At 36.5% G+C, this 23,827-nt stretch overlaps 2 non-coding genes across 2 annotated transcripts; both read right to left on the reverse strand.

Moving 5' to 3' along the window:
- Window positions 1–14,349: 14,349 nt before the first annotated feature.
- On the reverse strand, window positions 14,350–14,456 carry LOC111829134. The gene has a single exon (XR_002832692.1). It is a non-coding gene; the product is annotated as a small nucleolar RNA R71 (small nucleolar RNA).
- Window positions 14,457–22,605: 8,149 nt separating this feature from the next.
- Window positions 22,606–22,712, reverse strand: LOC111829135. Its single transcript, XR_002832693.1, has one exon. It is a non-coding gene; the product is annotated as a small nucleolar RNA R71 (small nucleolar RNA).
- Between the last annotated feature and the right edge of the window lie 1,115 nt (window positions 22,713–23,827).

Below are 23,827 nucleotides of genomic sequence, written 5' to 3' on the forward strand. Positions count from 1 at the left end.
TCTTAAAACATAAACTGGAAAACTCAATCCTAATAATTAAAGGAAAATTAAGTGAAACGGCAATATGCGTTCACAAAAAAAAAAAGAAGTAAAAAGACAATATGAAAACTAGAAGGAATAGCTTGACCATCATCTAGACACTTCTTCAATCTACCTCTTCTTTCTATGATACGTTATACCAAATCTTGTATCATTACTCCCCTCCTCGACTAGGAGCTTGTCCTCAAGATCCAATTCTGGATAAGCCTCAAATAGCTTTGTCGCCTCTTCCCAAGTCGAATCTTCTGCCGCATCTGCTGTCCATTGAACTAGAACTTGGCAACTCCCCTCTCGCATCCTTGCTTCTAAGAAACAAAGTGGTGCTGGTAGAACCACACGGCCGTGAAGAACTAGAGGAAATGTAGCAGTATCATCAGGATGTTCCCCTTTGTGTTTCTTGAGCAGGGAGACATGAAATACATTATGAATTTTAGTTCCTTCCGCCAACTGCAGTCTATATGAAACTTTGCCAATTCGAGCGAGTACTTAAAACGAACCATAGTATTTCGGAGATAGCTTTGTAAAAGATTTCTTTGCCACTGTTAACTGTCTATATACCCAATCCCCAACATTGAATTCAAGGAACCTGTGATAATTATCATATAGGAGCTTCATACGTTGTTGAGCTTCAAGTAACTTCTAACGTGCAAGTAGTATAAATTTGTCTTGTTGTGCCAATGCTACATCAACAACCTCCACACATAAACTCCCCGCAGTGTAGTCTAAGAGTTTTGGAGGCTCACGTCCATAAATAACCTGAAATAGTATGCTTTAAAGCTTGAATGGAGCGATGTGTTATAACAATATTCGACCCATGGAAATCAAGAAAGCCATTTTGACGGAGAGTCTCCCGTGAGATAGAGGAGATACATTTCCAATGTTCTACTTACAATTTCTGTTTGCCTGTCAGATTGAGGTCGGTACGCAGTGGTAAAGCATAGGTCTGTTCCAATAAGTTTGAACAATTCCCTCCAAAATAAACTCTGAAGGATTTTGTCGCGGTCTGTCACAATTGTTTCTGGGATCCCATGAAGACGAACAATATCACGAAAGAAAGCTTGGCGACCGACCCTGCTGTGTAGGGATGACTCAGTGCAATGAAATGGGCATACCTCGAGAACCTGTCAACGACTACTAGAATCAGTGTTTTCCCCTCAATATTTGGTAGAGCTACGACGAAATCCATAGATATATCAGACCAAACTTGAGTTGGAACCTGCAACGGTTGTAGTAATCCTGCGGGCTTCAATGTTTCCCACTTATTTTTTGGCAAGTCTGACAACCTCCAACAAACTCGTTAATTTTTATTCCAGCCCTTCCAATAAAAATTTCGTCGTATGCGATCCATTGTTTTCTGTATCCCTTCGTGACCAAAGTTGTGAAATCCGGATACCACCTCAAGGATCTTATTAATTTGTTGGAAAATAATATTATAAAACATTAAGTTTTTATAGTATTATAAAACCAATCGTTAATTTAATTTGTTGTTCTTATTTAATTTAAAACCTGCTTGCTTAGCTTAATTTAATACCGAATATTTATTGTGTAATGTTTGAGTCTCTAAGTAATACATTGATCTCTTAATTGAGAGAGTAGCTCATGGTAAATTTGAGCCGATCAAATATGCCCTAAGTTACTCTCTCAATTAAGAGATCACTGTAGTACTTAGGGATCGAATCCACAGAGACCCAACGATTACACTGTAAATATTTGGTATTAAAAAAAGCTAAGCAACCAAGGTTTCAATATTAAAAACAGCAACTTAACATAAATATTGATTTTTACAACAATATGAGAAAACGCTAGGTTCAGGGATATTCTCAGGAAATTCAGAATTGCAAATAAATAATTGTAAGGAATTATAAAGCACCGTTCTTGAACTCAAATCACAAAAGCATAATCAATCAACTTTTGTTGTAAAGACTATCTATGTCTAGAACCCTAAATTCCAAATCTCTTTGCAAATTTATAAGTTCAGACATGCATTTAATTCAGGTTTGATAAGTTCACAAAATCTCTAAACCAAATCTCTTTGCGAATAGGTATTTTGCTGTCTAGATTATTTTAAGGAAATCAATAAAACTTTCGTGTCTACCAATTAACCTAATAATTATTACTACATTATTTAAACATTAATAATTAATTCAGATGGTAGGGGTAAAATTGGAATTTATTTAAACATTAATAATTAATTCAGATGGTAAGAGTAAAATTAATAATTATTACTACATTATTTAAACATTAATAATTAATTCAGATGGTAGGAGTAAAATTGGAATTTTAATTTTGGTTTGTGATCGTGGGTAGGAATTTACAAAAAATTAAATACACGAAAACTTTTTATAACAAAATTGAATAAACAAAATTTTTTAGTCCAACTAAAAAAGTACATGTATTAATCGACCAAAAAAATAATAGATGGAGAATTTTTAGGCTTTTTCCCCATTTTTATATGTGTCGTACTAATTTCTATGTGAATAGATCTGATAGGACGTGTTATCGGTGTTGAGAGCTTCACTATACCAGGAAAGTCATTATATAACCCAGTAGATCATGTCTTCACGATTCTCCCTGATAATCTTATGTGCATGGAACTAGATAATACTAGGTAATATTCCATATTTCCATGGTTTTTTATCAAGTGCAAGAAATATAACTCAATCTATAATCAATTACAAGGGGTGAGCATTTAAAGTGTATAATAACACCAGAGCAGCACATGAGATATGCGGAAGAATGCACTAGATGTCACAAAAACACCATCTGCGTTATCAGGTTTGTAAGATTGTACGTACTTGAAGGTAATAGTACTAATAACTATTACTGTAGATAATTCTATTGTTCTCGCTCTTTGATTTGTTGCCTGAATTATAATTTATGCTTATATAACATACATGAGAAATCATGATCGACACCTATCAGTCATTTACCGTTGTCCTATTTAATCCTCCATGCACCGAAGTAGATGAGATCCAATTCCCTTCAATGTGTATCGTTGAGTAACGCAGAACGAAAGCAACAATCATAATTGCATGTATCTTCTGACCCTATAAATACACTTGCTTAATCTAAGAATATATTGAAATAAACGTACAATACCACAAACATTAAATAATTTGTTACCTTCTCATCAACTAATATTAGATTGACAAACTGGTTCAACCGTTTAGAACATGCGAATCTCCTCACTATCTCCACTTTAATTTTAGGTATGAGCACATCTGGGTTCAAGTCAAATACGCTAACGAAAACTCCTCCTTCATCGACCATGTCTTTTTCGAATATTTAGGTAGTACGTACAATCGTAGAGAGAAAATTTTGTATGCTTGATTAGATCATGGCACAAAAGTCCTTTTAAATATAGGTTGGAGAGAACCTAAATATATTGAGGAGATATACATTTCTATAAAAACATTTATAGGAATTTGGCATTATCTAGTGTTTATAAATTTAGAACTTACCAATTATATAGATTTTTCAATATCTACTATTTAGAAGATATAGATTATATTTATGTTTCTTTAGAAATTCGGCATTATATAGTGATTAATAATTTACCAATTACCAATAATATAGATTTTTTAATATCTACTTTTTAATTGTATATATATTTATTATTTTATATAACGTCATTTATTTTTAATATAATATTTTTAAGTTTATCAAGTATAACATTATAAATTATAAAATATATTGAGACTTGTTTAGTTTTTTCGCTAAATATTAACATTATATATAACTCAACCAGATACTTGATAATCGCTTATCTATTAAAAACTCACACCATCATCTCACAATAACAATGGTGCAGGGGACAACTATGCATGAACTGCCTTCGTTAATCGATAGTCAATTTTTCAATTTCACTTCCGCGATAAAAATTGACGTTGCAAATGATGAGTACCGCAAATACTGTGTTGGTATGTATTTTTATATTTTTATGGTCATTAACTTATTATAAAATTAAAACTGTACTCCACTATAATTGATTTTAGTTAAATTATGGGATAATGTGTTACTATCTCAATACAGATGCAAGTGGTATTGTGTCGGACGTTTCTGATATGCGCGAAATTAACTTTGTCGATGGGGAATATGGTTATGCAAATGCTTAGAGTGTTGTTACATTTACCTTGACAGATGAAAACGTATACTGAATTCTTTCGTAATTTATTATTCATATATATATATATAACAATTAATATCTCTTTAAGTGTCCACTAATATTTACAAATTTTAATAGGAGGAAAGAAATCCAATGTGTGGCCGTAGGTAAACTTGCTAGAGAATTCCAGAAAGAGTGGACATATATTGTGTTCGAGTCATGCCTTGTGGATAGACCGATAATGTGTGTTCTTCGTTTCTGAAGAATTACTGAATTTGAAGGTAAGTAAATTTGATTCACAATCTTTATATGTCTATGTATGCAGTAATAGTGAATGAATAATGAGATCTCATTAACTTGGTTCTATTTATTCAATAGGTAATGCATGTATTATGTTTCAATATGGATCTTCTAGAATGTATTTGGACAAAGAGTATGACGAAAGGAATCTATGCACTTTACTGTAAGTTCAATAATGTTTTTCTTATGTTATTAGTATTCAAACTTAAACATACTTACATTACTTATATTTGTATAGAGTAATTGAAACAAACCCAATGGAGTGTCTATTTTCAATAATGTGTTTTGTTTGAAAATATAGGGGACATGAAGGATTGCCTCAGTACACTTGGAGAGGACCTAGCAATGAGGATGATGATTGATAGTTTAATATTCCTGTTTTACTGTCTCATGTTTTGTAAACTTTTTTTCTATGTTGTGGACTATTTAAAATTTAAAATATTTAAGACGTTTGTTTGAATTTAAGTTAAATACATTCCAATATAATTGTGTTATGTTTTGCCACCTTTCAAACCTAACAACTCATTTAAATATTTGGCTTTGTTATTGGTTTAATTTTCAAATTTCGATTATGATTTATAAGTATTTTCCACAAAACAACCTAACTTGCCCCGCGCAGGGCGTGGGCACATCCCCTAATGTAGATTATTTCATCTTATATTTTCTGTTTTCTTTAACAAAACAACTATAAATTACTGAAAGAATCATGATTACCAAAAAACTAAAATATAGAACAACCAATGTAATAAATATATTTTTAATTTACTAAATAATTATTCAAACACAAATAAATTTCATAGTATAATACAGTTAAGAAAAGTATAAAGTTTTTAAACATGCTTAATAATTAAAATCCATAAATAATTACTAGAAATAAATACTAAATGGTTTTTTAAAATATTAAACAAAATTTTTTTATTGTCAACCATAAATAATTTTTAATATCAGAATACCGCTAACAACAACAACCGCCCACTAACAACTGCTAAGTGGGAACACCAATCAACTCCTTACTCCTTACTGGTCCTAAACTAATACACATTTTACTATATCAAATAAATTAACACATTTACTAAACAAATTCACTGATATCTACTGTTTTCAATGGTTTTTAAGCATTGTTTCTCGCTTAGTTTCATGCATATTCCATCATGTTTAGTGTGTTTAGGATTGCATTTTGCATTGGTTGAGTCTTTGTAGGTACTTGGAGGTTCAACAAGGAGTTTCGAGCTTTTAAGGTAAAAAAAGGAGCTTAATTGGAGCATTTCTAGCAATGGTGTTGATGGAGGAACCATGGAATGAAGCAAGTGAATCAAATAAGCAAGAAGGGACCAAAGAAAAGGAAACACAAGGAGGTGAAGTGTCGCGCCCGACCCGGTCGGTCGAGCACTCAGTCGTGTCCTTGAAAGATCGACCCAAATAAAGATCTTACCGTGATATTTAACTTCATAGTTCTTCATCGAAGTTGTAGGAAACTGAATTATCTTTCCAATGGTGGTGGTTTCAAGCCAATCTGAGCTGCGGTTCAAGAGTTATCGCTGTTTTACTGGACATATAGACACCGAGCCCGACCAGACTGGTGTGTTAATTAATTGCTCCTTGAAGTACGATAATTTAATAGATCGGGTAAAATGACTACATCAATTTGGCGCCGCTGCCGGGGAGCAATATCAATTAGCCTAGGGAGTTAAGTTAAGTTTAAAATAAAGCTCTAAGTGTCTAAGTTGTGTAATAAAGAGATATGCCAAGTTAGTTCCCTAAAAGAAAGAAAGAAAAGAGAGATAGAAAGAGAGCTAAGTGTTTGAGAAGAAGAACACCCTCGGTCTCTACAAAAGCAAAATGATCAATGAGTGTGGGTTAAGAAGTCTTGTGGGTGTGGTATGAAAAGAAAAAGAAAGAGGGTTTGCGAAGGGTAGAAATTAGGATCTTATATCTAAGATGGGTAGAACAACAAGAGTTAATCCTTCTATGCATAAATTGTTCGTGGTCTTAGATAGATTTCATGATTGTCTAGCATTACTTTTTGTTTGAGAGTAAGTTACCCAAAGAAAGAAATTGACAAAGCCACCCCAAAAAGCCTTTACCTAAAACCGATTGAGATTGATTAATTTATTATTTGCGAGACCGCGCCAAAAACATTAATGAATGTTAAAGAGATGTTCCAACTTGATTGTGAGTCTTTGCTAATAGTTTGAGTTTGAACTAGAAAAGTGCATTAACATAAGCATGAGAAAATATTTGAGAGTACGATGATTGATTTATGCAGCGTTGAACAATATTAGAGGACTTTAGTTTGAATCCTTCGCTTGATATTTTGTGGCTATGAATCCCCGCCTTCAAACCTATTTCTCGATATATCTCTTGATCCTTGCTAGAGGACTAGCAAGAGATAAGTTTGCGGGTGTTGATATCTACTGTTTTTAATGGTTTTTTAGCATTGTTTCTCGCTTAGTTTCATGCATATTCCATCATGTTTAGTGTGTTTAGGATTACATTTTGCATTGGTTGAGTCTTTGTAGGTACTTGGAGGTTCAACAAGGAGTTTGGAGCTTTTAAAGTCAAAAAGGAGCTTAATTGGAGCATTTCTAGCAATGGTGATGATGGAGGAACCATGGAATGAATCAATTGAATCAAAGAAGCAAGACGGGACCAAATAAAAGGAAACACAAGGAGGTAAAGTGTCACGCCTGACCCGGTCGGTCGAGCACTCTGTCGTGCCCTTCAAATATCGACACGAAAATTGATCTTACCTTGACATTTAGGTTCAGAGTACTTCATCAAAGTTGTAGGAAATTGAATTAGCTTTCCAATGGTTGTGGTTTCAAGCAAATCCGAACTCCGGTTCAAGAGTTATTGCTGTTTTACTGGACGTATATACACCGAGCCCGACCAATCGAAGATATTGGTGCTCGACCAAGGGCCCGATCGGGCATGAACAGTGCCTAATTTTGACCAAAACAGGGTTGACCCGGTTTACTACCTATTTCCTATAAAAAAACACTTAAACCTAATTGTTTTGGATCGATGCTATGTTTTAAGGTTCTTGTTTGAATTTCATAGTGAATCTTTAAGTTTTAATTCAAGTATTTCTTCTTTATCTCTTAATCTACTCTCTTTCTTAATGTTTTCACAAAGAACATCTCATTTCTACTGTGTAATCATCATGATTAGTGAGTAGTCTTTTAGAGTTCTTTGGGTTTTGGTAGATTAGGATTATTTAGGAGTTGGGTTATGGTGTTTAAGGCTTGATTGCTTAATATCCTTACTTATTGGTTGCTAATAAAACTAAATCAACCTTGATTATGTTGATTTAGAAATTGTTTAAATGCTTTTCATTCCTAGCCTTTGGAAATTGTTGAATATGGTGATTAATGGTTAGATAGAACTTATCTAAACTAAACACAACTCATGTTGTCATTCAGAAAGTTTTAACGCTAGCCTTCTAGACTGTAATACATACTCCACCATTCTCAGTATTCGAACAAACCAAACTCAATCTCGCATATCTCAACCCTAACATTCATTAGGATCCTAACTCAAACTTAACTCTAACATTCTCAAAACCAACTCAACTCGTTTTAATTAAACATTTGCATGCATTTATCAATGAACATACTTACCCATGTTGTATTTTACTGCTCTTCGAGGAATCTAATTCATCCATATTCTCTAGCCTTGGAGACTTGAACGGATAAAAGTCTAGGTGGGTTTCACTTGTCATTGGGTTTCTTGGCGCTGGGTTTCTTGGCGCTCTATAAGGTGTAACTATCGGTACCAACGGCGTTGTTAGACGCTTGGTACGTCTTATATTTTGTTGTCCTCATCTAATTTTTTCTTCTTCGAAATTTTTTTATCATTAACCTGCTTTTTTTTTCCTCAAACAAATATGTCAAAACCAAACAAGTTTACTTATCAATTTAATCACCAACAAAACTCAAGAGTTAAAGATATATATAAATTACGCTAACTTAGCTCTTGTGAACTAAAACACATAAGATCAAATGATGGTTCATATTGTCTGCTTCCTTCGTCATCATCACCATCATTGTGATCATGATTTTCTTCATCTTCACCATCACCATCATTTTGAGTGAGCCTTCATCAACATCCTCAGCCACTTGATTCGCAGTTTCTTCATCACCATCATCACATCGTCTTTGAGTAATATCATCTTTATCATTCTGAAAGTTTAATAAGATCTTTCATAAACAAGTAATAAACTACAGAAATTCATACCTTAAAACTTGGATCGATCTTCTTCGTTATCTCCTCGGTATGTATCTCCACATTTTCCTCATCTATCTTAATCTTCTGAAATTTCACAATAATTCTATTAGTCTCAATGTCTATGTAGTTAAAACATGTTAAAAAGAACATCATGAGTCATCTTTATTTACCTCATTTGATGAATTGAGCTTCGCTGTTATCTCCTGTGTTTGTGTTTCATCATTTGTTTCAACTGGAGTACATAAGTGTACATGATTGTGGACTACTTCTAATGTTTTAAAAATATTCATAACTGTAATGTTTTAGTACAGAAGTGCACATCCTAAAACATTACAGAAGTTTTAGGTTTTAGTAAGAGGTTTTAGGATGTGCACTAAGAGGTTTTTAAAAATATTCAAAACTGTAATGTTTTAGGATGATAAAATAAATTATGATCCTTATAATGGCGATAATAATTATAACTAATATAAAATATCAAAACTTTGTTTTGAAGTATAAAATTATGTATAAAAAATACATAGCAAAGGTACTAATCTAATTCTATGATAAAACTCTATCTAAAAAAGAAAAAAAGAGAATATCCGTCGTTGTGGAAAAATGTTTATATATTTTTGTGTGATAACAAGTTTTTTTATTCCATTTTTTACTTTCGTTTATATAGAAAATGATAATGACAAAAAAACCCTAATTAAATGCAAACCTCACTTTATCTCTTAATATATGTATTTTCCAAAAACAAAAAAAAAATAGAGGCAAAGAAAAAAAAAATTATATATGATTAGTCGGTAATTAGTCGACCAGCTATAAGGTGATTTCAAGAATCCCGAGTAAGCGTTTTAAGAAAGTTTTTCCAAATTTGATCCTAGGATAATGTTGTGTACACAATTCATTTAGACAATATGACAATATTGTATATAAATGTTGAAAAAAGTATCATTCAGTTTTATGAATCGTAAGTGGGCGCAAGTAGATTTTCAATTTTTGTTTTCTTTCAGAAAGATTCAAAGAAGAGTAGGACAAAAAGTGAGCAATACTCTGCTGATGCTTCCTTCAAAAGAATTTTGGACAATGTCAAGTGTTATCCATCCATTCGAGTATGTGTTTCACCTCCGTCTCTATCTAGTTATAGTGTATCTGATATCTTCCTCACTCATTTACAATTCAATAATTATTATAGGTTATTTTCTCTAACATGTAAGATTGATGTATCAAAAAATTTCTTTGCCTAGTTTGCAGAACTGCACTAATTGCTAAAAGGCGAAATATGTATAGTGGCACTTCATGTTGTTTGTTTCTATGTATTAAAATTGATTAATTACATACACTTGTAATTTCAACAGGACATGGAAGTTTTAGCAGTCATGCTATAGAAAAAGATGTCTTCCTTAGACACTAAAAAACACATCTCAACATTTGTCAATAAATGTAATTTCTATTTGTTTCTCAACCTTCGTCAATAAGTGTAATTTCTGTTTGTTTCTCAACATTCGTCAATAAGTGTAACTTTTCAGCAGCGTATTTATGAGCAAACCCATAAATGCTTTTTCTTAGTTTGGAAGTTTTTATTTGTTTCGCAACATTCTTTAATAGGTGTAATTTAGATAAATATACAAAAAAACAAAAGAAAATTTGGTCATTTCATTCATCACTAAGTGTATTTTTCAATGGGATAACAATGAGATTTCTACTTAAATTTTGATATCTTAGCTCGAACAAAATCTATCTGTAAATACATCGGTGTTTTGCATCAACGTGCGCTAGCTGATGACGCTCAACATATAAGTTTGACTTCTTCTTTGCATAGTTGACTGGTGAATTTTGGTCCAACTTTACTAATCCGACTCGAGTTAAGAGCAATTTTGACCCAAATTGACTTGATTTTAACCTGAGTTAAACAGAATTTAACATTCTTATAAAAAAATACAGGTTCTCTCTCTTTATCTCTCTTTATGCTTACATTTTATTCACAAGGCAAGACATGGCACGGGTAAATGAGAAAAAGATTTCATTTGTTATTGATGGTATAAAGACAATGCTCCAAAAGTGTGAAAATGGTCATTCAATTGAAGGAAGAGTTGATCGGGGCGGCAAGATTAGCAATGCCTTCATTTTGGTTAAGCAACTGTTATATTTGGCTGACCATCTTGCATGTTTGGGTATGGATAACCAACAAGATCAGCATGTTGATGGAAATAATGGTCCAAATGGAAACAGACAAGACCCACTCCACCCAACCTTAGTTGCACGTCCCATTGACACCTTTCATGCTCCAAACTTTCAAGAAAATAGAGCAAGTATTCAAGCACCTCCGATTGAAGCAAATAACTTTGACATCAAAGGAAGCTTGATCAAATGGTGAGTGGCAACAAGTTCCATAGATTAGCAATGGAGGATTCGTTGGATCATCTTGATAACCTTGACAAGCCTTGTGGAACGGTTAAGACTAACGGGATCTCCGAGGATAAATTCATGCTCCGCCTCTTCTCATTTTCTTTGGGAGACCGGGCTAACATATGGGAAAAAAATCTTGCTCCGGGTTCCATTACTACTTGGCTCAAAATATGCTTAGAGGTTCCATTCTTCCTTTGACGAACAAAGCATAGTCCTACTTCCAAGCCAAGATATCACCTCGCTCAAATCACTTGACAATAATGCTAGAACTCATCTGCCTCTCAATCCAATTTGCGGATCAAAAAAGCAAATGCAAGATGATGCTGGTCTTTCAAGAGATGTTTTACCCGCTCCTAGAATCATCGGTAGTAAACGCTACGAGTTTCGGCCATATGTTGTTCCCATTAAAAGCAATGCTCTCCGCTATAATCAAAATCTACGACAGTTTTCTAGCAGTCGTTTAACCCGTCGTAAGATTTGGCGATTACATAGCGACTAAAATTTGCTACTAATCTTGTAGTCGTACATCAGTCGTAAAGTGTTGGCGAATGTCTAGGGATGGAGTAGCGATTGAAGTTTGCTACTAAAAGTGTCGTAGGTATGTAGTCGTATCTTTACTACTGATTTTTGACGCATATCTCTAATCGGTTTACGACAAAGTTGCTATTGTATACCTACTACTTTGTTATTGTTTTCTTAATTATGTTTTGCAATCTATTATTGTTCTTGATTTCAGTTTAAAGAAAATTAATTAAAAAAAGAAATTAAAGAATTCTTAAATCCCAAGAACACGATCTCTTCCAAAATTCTTTTTTATTCTTCCGTAAAGAATGATCATGCGGGAGAAATCTTCGTTGACAATCGAACCAACACGTTTTTCTTCCGTTGTTCAGATAAAAACTACTGTGTCTCTGCCATGCAAATTGGACAAGACAATCTCACATGGGTGGTCCATCCACATAACATTCCATACGCTGGAAAGTATTGTGTCTGTATTTTAATCATTGTAGCATAAGTTTTATGCATTGTTTTCATCATTCTAGGTCTGATTACTTGATTATTTATCCATATTTGCCTTTTTTTGCTTCACTTGTAGAATCTAGGCCTTGCATTGCATGCATTGTAGTTTTGTGCATGAACATGTGTTTACCCAAGGGAAAAGAAGCAGATCATGACAAATCGACCAAGTGTAAATGTTGAATCCGATCGAGCAGGAGGATCCGAGCCATGGAATCGATCGAATGTTTGAGTGAACCAGAGAAGAAGCTCAACTAACCATCCGATTAAGCCACCCGACCAGACCGATCGAGTGTACGACCAGCAGACTGATCGAGCACCATTAAACCCACTTTCTATTTTTTCTACTAGTGTTTTAGGGCTACCAAAACTTGCTATAAAAAGACTCTTTGGCTAGTAACTTATTATCTCGGAGTTGTATTATGATTTTTCTTCATTTTTGCTCTAGAATTTCCAGAATCTTGTAAACATCATATCTTTTGATTTATTGAGTATTTGGTATTGGTTCTTTGTTTTATTTTTCTTGTCTCACTTAGATCTATCTATTTATGCATGATTTAGTGATTTCTGGGTTTGAGTTCTTAAACATGTCAGATCAGAGAAGATTCTTAAGGTTTTGGGGATGAGTTAGATGTGTATGTGGAGAACTTTAGATAGCAAGGTTGCCCATAGGTATAAATGTTTAGCTTTCCTTTTGGATTAGTGTATATAACACTAATCTCATTCTGATGAAGTGGTGATTAGCTTTCAGGCTTCCAATCCCGAGAGGTGTTCGATGGAATGCCAGATAATCTAATACCAGAGAATTTCATGTCTAGCCCAAGAGATTGGTTGTCTAGAGTGATATTTAACATTAATGAGCTGAGTCTTAATGCCTATTCATTTCCTGTTTAATCAACCAGAAGTTGAGATTAGGAAGTGATTTGAATTTGATAGCCTTTGTCAAGAGATTGAACTGGTTAGCTTATGAGCTTTTTGTCTAGGAAACATCATTGTTTGTGTTTGCTTGATATGGTAATCTAGTGAACCTAAGGATCTTCATTGACATCACCATCTCATCCCCAGAACCTCCCTTTAATTGATTGATTTATCTTGCTTTATTTTTGTTCTTACTTTTCTAGTTTGATGCATGTTATTGCTTATGTAGTTTCATTTTGGCTTTAGTTTAATCTTGTCTTTTGCTTAAATTCTTGTTTTTTTTTTTGAAACAATAGTTGATAGTTCAAAATCCTTTTGGCTTGGCTTCACTTGTTAAACATTGATTGCAATTATACTAGGTGATTGATACCAAGAGCCGTAGAAACCATTTATCAGAAATTACGCATTGATTGAGTACAACTTTTAAAAGTCATTAATGAAAGGTGGGAGGAAGATATCGAGACTAGCTCGTGGACTATTTGGCCCTGAATTTATAATGGTTAGAAACAAGTGCTCTGTATTCATGCACATACCAGGGGGCAAATTGTACGAAGTCAATATCACTAACCCCAAATGATTTTTGACATGCCAAATGGATTAAACCCATCTGTACACAATCCAAGATAAACGTTACGGGGTTCTTTGGCAAATCGGGGATGTTTGGCTTGAAAATATTTCCACATTACCGCATCTGACGGATGACACATTTTTCCCTCATTAGCGTCGTGCTCAACATGCCTCTCATTGACGATGTAGTCTTCTCGCTCTGATACATTCTCTTCAATCTATCAGCAATAGGCATATACTACATTCGACTATATGGTACATTGGAACTTCGGTTTTACTCGTTAGGCATCCATTTTTCTGAATTACAAAGCCGACACTTATCAAACTGTTCATATTCTTTCCTGAATATCATACAATTGTTAATGCAAACATCCATTACATGACATGGAAGCCCCAAATTGCGCATCAATCAAAGGCGTGCAACACGCATAGGTGAAGGAGATGCTCCTAATAACCATGTCCAGAGGTCAGGGATAGTACCACCTCCTGTTCAAAATAATAATTTTGAAATAAAAAATTGCCTCATATCCCTGGTGTAGAGCAATAAGTTCCACGATTTACCGATGGAAGACCCGTTGGACCACTTGTACGAGTTCGACCGCCTTTGTTGATTAACCAATATCTACAAAGTAAGTGAAAACGGATTCAAACTTCGTCTCTTTCCTTTCTCACTCGGGGACAAGGCACACCAATGTGAAAACAGTTTGCCTAATGGTTCTATTACCACTTGGGAGGAGTGTAAGCGTGATTTCTTGTCCAAGTTCTTTTCCAATTCCCGCACCGCCCGTCTTAGGAATGAAATCTCAAGTTTCGCACAGAAGAACAACGAGACGTTGTGTAAAGCATGGGAGCGGTTTAAGGGATATCAATCTCACTGCCCACACAATGGGTTCACTAAGGAGTCTCTTCCTTGCACACTATACAGGGGAGTGCTTCCTAAAATCCGCATGTTGCTCGACACTGCCAGTCATGGAAACTTCTTAAACATAGATGTGGATGAAGGATGGAAGCTGGTTGAGAACCTTCTCCAATCTGATGGGAATTACAATGAGGAGTATGATAGAACCAATAGGGGAAGCTCATACCATGAAGAGAAGTATAATAAGTACTTCAAGTCTTTGAGTAATAAGATTGATAGGATATTCATGGCACAGCAGAAGACTGTCCCCTTCGTCTCCGACGAGGAGCAATTCCAGCAAGAAGGGGAAGGTGATGGTACCGAAGAAGTTAGTTACTTTAATCAAGGCGGATTTTAAAAGGGTTTCACAAACTACAAGGTGAATCCCAACCTCTCCCCAAGCAATAATTCCAGCAAGTTTACTCCGCACCTCCACCCGGTTTTCAACCGCAGCAAATGGCATCACCACAGGATATTGACTTGAAGATAATGATTCAGCAATTGGTACAAATCAAACCTACATTCGCCCTGGAGACATCGAAGAAGCTAGCTGCAATTCAGCTTTATGTTTGAATGGACGTGTGAGTTAGCTTCCGACGAACCTTTTCGTCCCATTAGAGGTGCTAGTCGAGAACCTTTATCCCGAAGACCATTGCTTTATCCAGAGGAGCACAAGGCTGAAATCAAAGAAGAATATAGCAGGATCCTTGACTCTCTAACTGGGAATGACCAGCTGAAGGCCTTGGTTGATGTTTTTGCTAATATCCCCTCCCATAAGTATATTCTTAAGGAGTTGTTACGCGAGAGGATGCAGCAGAAGAAGGGATGGGACTCACTCACTCAAAATCCAAGCTTTTCTAGAAAGATAGGAGATCCCGAAGCCTTCACACTACCTTGTTCGATCAGATCGACAATCTTCAACGTATGCCTTTGCGATTCATGAGCCTTAGTCAGCCTTATGCCCCTTTCGATAGCACAACAAATGGAATATATTAAGTTTACGCCTTGTAGCCTAATGGTTGTAATGGAAGATAGGAGTTTAAGGCATTCATAGGAGTGCTAGAAGATCTTCTAGTAGAAGTTGGTGGAGTCCAAATCCCTAGTGAATTTTTGGTCTTGGAAATGGAAAGAGAGCTGCAATATCAGTTAATCCTTGGAAGACCAATCCTAACTTCAGCGGGTATGGTTATTGTCGTTGCCTAGGAAACCATGAGCGTCGATCTTGGAGGAATGCTATGCGGAATTGGTCTCAAGTTCATTGGTCATTGATGTTGGAGAAGATCATCGGGTCTCTCCACGGTTCTATTCCAACTTGAGGAGCATGCAAAGTCAAGCTTAGTGACTTTAAACAAGCTCACCTAGGAGGAAGTCCTAGTGGTATCCTTGTAAATAGTTTTTTACTTTTAATGTTAATTTCTTTTGCTTGTCTATTTAAGTTTCAGGAATTAGTTCAAGTATTAATTCTGATTCAAGAAGGTGGAATTCGATCCAATAAATGATGTAGTCTATCGAGTGGGTATTTGAGAGTCATTAGGCCCCTAAAAGAACAAATCCGACCCACCAAAAGCCTTGGACTCGATCGACTAAGCCCTATCCGATCAGATCCATTTAAGGCCCAAAATTGAGAAAGTTATGAACAGTTCAATTCAATCCCATTTGACGCCCATCCGATCACACACTCGATCCAGCTTATGACCTGACCCAACCGTTTCCATGCCTGTTTCCTAACCCAAGTTTGCCCTATCTTCTTCCCTTATCACCACAAACTCGATTCTCCTCCTCCAAAAGAACAAATCCGACGTTTCACTCACCTTACCTCCATTGTTGACAATTTTTAAGCTTCACCACCATAATTTACAGAGTTTGCTTCTTTCTCCTTTATTTCTTCTCTAGTTTCTGGGTTAAGAGTTTAAATTCCATTTTCTTCCTCTTCTTAAAGCGAAAATCGAGTTCAAACTCTCTAGAATTTTAGCTTTGAGTACCATATTTTCAAGGGAAAGAATGAAACAGATTCAAGAGAATAAGAAGGGGTAAAAAGAGCTCTCACAACCGATCCTCTAGGGCTGAAATCGAGTTTGAGTCTTCTTCCCAAGCTCAACAACAAAGTTTCATATCAATGGAGATTGATGGAGAAGAACTTGCAGCAACTCGTTCAACCACACGACCGAGCAACCGACCGGCCAAACAAACTGCTCGATCGAGTGCTCAGTCGAGCCCATCATCACGGTCTACAAAGAAGAAAATCGAGTTTGAACACCTTGATGGAAATGATTCTGATGATGAACGGGGTAATGCGAGAGCGAATGTTGAGTTCACAAGGGCAAGAGAGCACATTTCATTGGGAAAGAGACCTGCTAGAGAGCCTATGGTTGAGGAAACTGAGGAAGATGTAGAAGAAGAGAAACCAATGCAGGGGAAGAGAGAGTTAACTCTTGAGGAACTTTACAGAATCTGTAAGGAGTTGAAGCTTTTAGGAAATCGTTTCCTGCATACGGAGAAAATGGTTAAGTTGGGAATTGCTAGAGATGTCGAGTATCTGTTTGAGATGATCAGTTTGGATGACTTCATGAAGAGATGAATACGGAAACGTCTGAGGAGGAAACTTGCCAGTACTTGAGTTCTCTACAGGTTTACTTCTATGATGATTTTGATGAAAGGTTTGTGGAGGATGGTTTAGGCTACATCACATTCACAATTAGAGGTTGTGAGAACATGCTTCCATTCAAGGAAATCAACACACTTTATGGGTTCAAGACCGGTTCAAGGATTAACCAGAGAATTGATAAGGAGGAGTTGAGAGCTCTGTGGGCAACAATTGGAAACAATAAAGTCTATGCTTCCACAAAGACCAAGAATGCTCAAATCTGAGGTCCATTTATCAGGTACGTACTTGCATAAATCTCTAGCTAACACATTGTTTGCTAGAAGAGAAACTGGAAACTTGATAGAGAGAGGGAACTTCAGATGATAGATATTTCCTTGTGTGGAGTGTTGAGTAGCACTAGGAATGGAACGGTTCTAGCTGGTGATAGGGATGATTGCGATTTCACATTTGTGTTGCTAGATCAGTTGATGCACAAAGGACTGTGTAATTTAAGTTTGGGGGAGGGTCTATGATAGCATCTAACAATGTTTTTTGTGTTGTTATTCTCAATTAAGAGATCACTAAAGTACTTAGGGATCGAATCCACAAAGACTCAACGATTACACAATAAATAATTGGTATTAAATTAAGCTAAGCAAGCAGGTTTTAAATTAAATAAAACAGCAAATTAAAATAAAGATTGGTTTTTAAACAGTAATGAGGAAACGCTAGGCGTAGAGATATTCTCAAGAAATTCAGAATTGCAAATAAAGATTTGTCAGGATTATAATCAATCAACTTTCATTGCAAAGACTATCTATGTCTAGAACCCTAAATTCTAAATCTCTTTGCAAATTTATAAGTTTAAGACATGCCTTTAATTCAGGTTTGATAAGTTCACAAAATCCCTAAAACAAATCTCTTTGCGAATAGGTATTTTGCTCATCTAGATTATTTTCAGGAAAACAATAACACTTTTGTGTCTACCAATTAATATAAGATCAGATTCTAGTTTGTTTTCACAACTCTAGAACAAATTAACCACAATCTAGATGAAGAACTCTATTGATTCAATCCTAACAATCTAATAACCTAAGGATTCATGAATTCCTTTGAAAACCCTAAACCTAACATGAAATCTACACAGACATGGTGAATAAAACAAACATCATGAATATAATAGATATCATAAAAGAAAGTAATAGAAGAAGTAACGGAGTTATGAATCTTCTCTAAAAGAGGTTTTGATTCTTCTCTCCCAGATTTCTACAAATCTCTCTCTCCAAAATAAATCTTAAGACAAAATCCTAAAAACTCAATATATATGCCTTAACCACGAACTGGGTTTAATTGCAAATAAGGGAAGTTTTTGGGCTGAATCTGCAAATCTTCTGAACTTCAATTAAGAGTGAAATTCAATTGCCGTCAGATATTGGTGTCGATCGACACCGAAAGTTGTGACGCTCGACAAACACACCAAATATACTCTCCCGGTACGTTCCTTCGGCACATCTTCTCCAAAGGCTCCCAAATGCTTCAAAAAGCTCCTATCCATGCCAAATAGCTCCTAATCCTGAAATTACTCAAAAAGACTCGAAATCACTATAAAAGCTCTATAAATAAAACTTATATCATGGCCAAAAACCCGTAAAAACCATGATATATCAACTCCCCCAGACTTATCCTTTGCTTGCCCTCAAGCAAAACAAAAACTTAACCTGTGAAAGAAGTTTGAAATCGCGGGAACTCACTCAACTGCAGGAAACTCTTCTTTGCACTCTTCATCGCCTTGACTCTAGAACTTACTTTATGTATTTTTCCTATGAGAAGCATCTACATTCCTTACTCTAATCCCACAATCCTCGGGAATCTCCAGTCTCTCCATTGTCATCTCTTTACATAATTTAAAACAAGTAAAGATAAATTCTTACCGCGGGAATATCGATCAATGGTATATGGACTCTTCTCAAACCAAGACATTCTTCGTATGATTTCACTTCTTCTCCCTTTTCTCACTTCTAAGGTAATCGACATCTCCCTACTTTTCTAGGGTATCATTTTATTTTTTCAAGGATTCCTTTTTTTTTTTTATGAACTCTCTCTTTTCTCTTTTCTTTTTCATTCGGGTATTCATGAGATCCGAAGTATACACGGGTTTACGCGACATTCCTCACATCACTTCTACCTATAGCCTTTTCCACAGTTTCTTTTAAAGGCTGAAGGGAAGAGAGAAAGAAGGAATCATAATTTGAAGAAGTGCAGTGTCTTGTGTGGTTCGAAGAAGAAATCTAGTCCAATGTAAGTCCAATTATGTCCTGATAAAATTAGAGATAACGTTAGATCAACTGGATAACCAATGAATAAAGGCTTTCAGGATTGTTGATACAGCTCATAGTCATTCCACACTTCGGTTATGAGATCAACCATAATCAAGAGTCATAAGAGTGTTAATCCAAATCAAAGAAACTGTTAGGCTAAGTTCATTGTTCCCTACAAAAATTTTGACTCAATAAAACACAAAAAATAAAAATAAAAATTTGGACTGACTCGATAAAACTCCAAAAGAATAAACGATGTTAGTAACTACCTCCCCCAGACTTAAACAACACAATCCCTAATGTTGCCAAGCCTAAGATTGGCAAATAAAAGAAAACAAAACTAAGATAAATGCAAAAGAAATAGAAAGACTCACAAGTGGGTTGCCTCCCACTAAGCGCTTGTTTTCAGTCATTAGCTTGACTTTGTCGGGGTTCATGCATCCAGTGGGTCAGGAAGCGGCAGTAAATGCCTCCAAGAGTAGTGTCTCATTATCCAAGGTGGTTTATAAGCATTAGGTGTAGGAGATCGACCAAGCACACGAGGAGCAGGAGCAGGGCAAGATTTAGGTATGGGTGGAACACTTCTTTTACCTGTAACATCATCAAAAGAAACAACAAGCGCTCTACGATAATCTCGTGGCTTGGTCAACTACAAAACAGTCTTTGTACCTTTAAAAGTCATATCAATGATATGAGAAGGTTTGGGTAAAGAACTCGCGTGCCTTTGCTTTTCTCGAGGTCTCTGGTGTATCGGAGGTGAAGCTTTCAGATTCAGAACAGGAATCAAGCTTGTAGCAGTAAAATCAACCCGAAAACCATCCATTTTTGGCAAGTTTGGACTGTCGTGACGAGGAGTGTCGATCGACACCATGGTGGTGTCGCTCGACACTGAGCCCGGTGCTCGTGTTTCTGCACTTTTTATGCAATTCGTCTCAGCGATCCTCATCTCTATCACAAAAACGTCATCCTCCAATAACTTATCAGTAGCTAGACCCCCGCTCTGGTCCCGAGTCCTAAACAGATGATTACTAGCAATAATGTCTTCTGAATACTCTACGACTGCCTTGTAATCCATGGCTTCCTCTACAGAAAAAGTATGGCCATCAATAGTAGGTGCTCTTCTCAACTTATCCATGTCAAAGTTCATAACCAAATCACCCACATGCAGTCCAATCGTTCCTTTCTGAACATCTATAAGAGCACCAATGGTAGCCAAGAAAGATCTCCCAAAGATAAGAGGATCTTGAGGTTCTTTGCTATACTTCAAAACCACAAAGTTTGTAGCAATTATGCATTCACCAATCCTTATTAGAACATCCTCTAAAAGACCTTCGGGAATTCTTTTGGACCTATCAGCTAGGATAAGAGAGATCCTAGTCGGCTTGAAATCTTTCAACCCAAGTCTCACAGCAACAGAGTATGGTATCAAGTTGATACCTGAGCCAAGATCACAAAGAGAGTGAGGAAATCTTTCTATGAAGATAGAGCAGTCTAGCACGAAACTTCCTGGATCAGGTAACTTCTCTAGAATCCTCTGTAGCCACCTCTTAGGTCATTAAGCAAAAATAGAGTTCTAATTAGGGTTTTTCTCTGTAGCCACCAAACAGTTCCAGAAACTTGTAGTCTTTATATCTTTTGATCTATTGAGTGTTTGGAGTTGTTTCTTTATAATATTTTCCTCCTTAGATCATCATCAATCTAGTTATGCAAGATTTAAGGATTTCTGGGTTTATGTTCTTCATGATGAATTCCAGATCTGAGTAGTTTTCTGGGTTTAGAGGATGGGTTAGATGATGATGAATCTTAGTTTCTAGGGTTGCTTAAGTATAGATTTAGGTAGATACCTTCTGGATTAGGAGATCTTAATGCTAATCTTAGCATTAACCATGTGGGGTTAGATTTTAGACATTCCAGCACTCAAAAAGTGTTCAATGGAATGTCTGATCAACTAATGTCAAAGATTTATTTACTTACCCAAGAGATTGGCTGTTAAGGAGTAGATTGACATTAATGAGCTTGTTCTTTATGCCTATTTATAGTATGTTTCAACAATGAAAGTTGAGATTAGGAAGTGCTATAGATCTGATAATCTTTGCCAAGAGATTGGACTAATTAGGTTAAGTGGTTCATTGTCTAGGAATAGATCTATCTGAGCATGTTAAGCATCCCAAAGCGATTAAGAGGATTCATCACCCCATTAGCATATCCTTAAGACACTTGTTAATCTGATTGTTTACCTGCTTTTATTTCTCCTTTCAATATTGTTTTTGTAGTTTACTTTTATGCATTAGAGTTCTTAAAACCAAACTTTCAACTGCTTGGCTTGACTTGATTAGTTATGCTATATCTTGAATGTTTACAATACATCCATTTGGATCGATAACCTCTTATGCTACATCGCACTGGAGAATTGAACTCCAAGAGCACACAAAACGCTTGTTTCAATTTGGCGCCGCTGCCATTTGGATGTTATTTGTTCCATTTAGGATCCCAGTTCTATCTAGATCAAGTTCTTTTACTTTCGTTTCTATTCAATCACTGATTTCTACCTATTGCTACTTGTCTGTCTTGCATTTCAGGTACACTCGACCGAGCTACACTCTGCACTCGATCGAGCTACACTTTGCACTCGACCGAGCTACACTCTGCACTCAACCGAGCTACAATCTGCACTCGACCGAGCCACCTGCAGATCCGATCGAGCCTAACCACGTGTTTCTGATCGAGCGACCTTACATGCACACTAGATCCAAGGGCAACCAGCACCTACTCAATTACCTCAACAAAATTGACCGCTTGCCTAGACAACTCAGAAAGCAACGCGTTCAAACATCAAACATCAATACTCAGCAAGTGGAAATGGAGCCTCCACCACGGGCACCAACCCTAATCGGAGCCGGTGATGCCCCACGAAACCACACTACTCGATAAGGAATAGTCCCTCCAGCAGTCCAGAACAACAACTTCGAGATCAAGAGTAGCCTTATTTCAATGATCCAGGGTAATAAATTCCATGGATTATTAATGGAGGACCCTCTCGATCACCTCGACGAGTTCGATCAAATGTGTGGCTTAACAAAAACCAACGGTGTGAGCGAAGACGGGTTCAAGCTGAGATTGTTCCCTTTCTCCTTAGGCGACAAGGCTCATCAATGGGAGAAGTCGTTGCCTGCCGGATCAATCAAGACCTGGGAGGAGTGTAAGAAAGAATTTATATCCCTTCTCCAATGCTCGAACCGCAAGATTGAGGAACGACATCTCTAGCTTCCCTCAGCGCAACAACGAAACCTTTTATGAAGCATGGGAGAGATTCAAAAGCTATCAGTCACAGTGTCCTCACCATGGTTTCACCAACGAGTCGCTGCTTACTACTCTCTACGAGGCATACTACCTAAGTTTCGCCTACTTCTCGATACTGCCAGCAATGGAAACTTTATAAACAAGGATGTTGAGGCTGGTTGGGAACTTGTAGAGAATCTAGCTCAGCCCGATGGAACGTACAACGAGGATTATGACAGAACTATTCGGGGCAACACAGAACAAGAGGATAAGTATAAGAAGGATATGAAGGCACTTAACGACAAGCTCGATAAGTTTTTGATGAACCAGCAGAAGAATGTTCACTTTGTTCAAGAGGAGGAGACCTTTCAACCTAATATGGTGATTGTGACAATACTGAGGAGGTGAGCTATATCCAGAATCAAGGAGGTTACCAAAAGGGTTACAACAACTATAAACCCAACCCGAACCTTTCTTATAGAAGCACCAACGTTGCAAACCCTCAAGATAAAGTCTATCCACCTCAACAACAACAATTCCAGAACAAGCCATTTGTTGGCTTTAATCCAAAACCAGCTTTTCAACCTCAACAACAGTCCGAAGGTTCTTATCAACAACCTATGGCACATCCTCCAAGGTTCCAACAACACCCTACTCATGCACCCCTAGAACAAGATGTTCAAACAATATTTAATCAACTTCTCCAAGCACAATCCAACAGCCTCCTTGAACAAGCAAAGCAGTTAGCCGAGCTTCGCAATCATATGAACACATCTATACACGAGCTGAACCAGAAGTTCGATGTTTTGAGCAACAAGGTAGCTCACTTGGAAGGCAACCAAACCTCCAATTCTTCCGGCCAGCTCCCAGGAAAGTCTATCATGAACCCTAAGGAGTTTGCTACTGCTCACGCGATTACTTTGGGAAATCCATACCCAACTATCACTGAGGACAGTGAGATTCAAGAGGGGGAGGATTCAGCCCAAACTTATGTCTTACACGGTGAACCTGATCGAGCGTACATCAGACACGACCAGATGAAGGCTTTAGTTCATGCTTTCGCCAACATTCCCTCATACAGGGAGATTCTCAAAGAAGTTCGATTGGAAAGGATGCATCAGAGGAAGAGTTGGACTCCACCATCTCAAGATTCTAGTTGTTCCAAGAAGATGGTAGATCCTGGA

This window comes from Capsella rubella, unplaced genomic scaffold, assembly GCF_000375325.1.
Source record: "Capsella rubella cultivar Monte Gargano unplaced genomic scaffold, Caprub1_0 scaffold_8, whole genome shotgun sequence".
In the NCBI taxonomy this organism is placed as follows: Eukaryota; Viridiplantae; Streptophyta; class Magnoliopsida; order Brassicales; family Brassicaceae; genus Capsella; species Capsella rubella.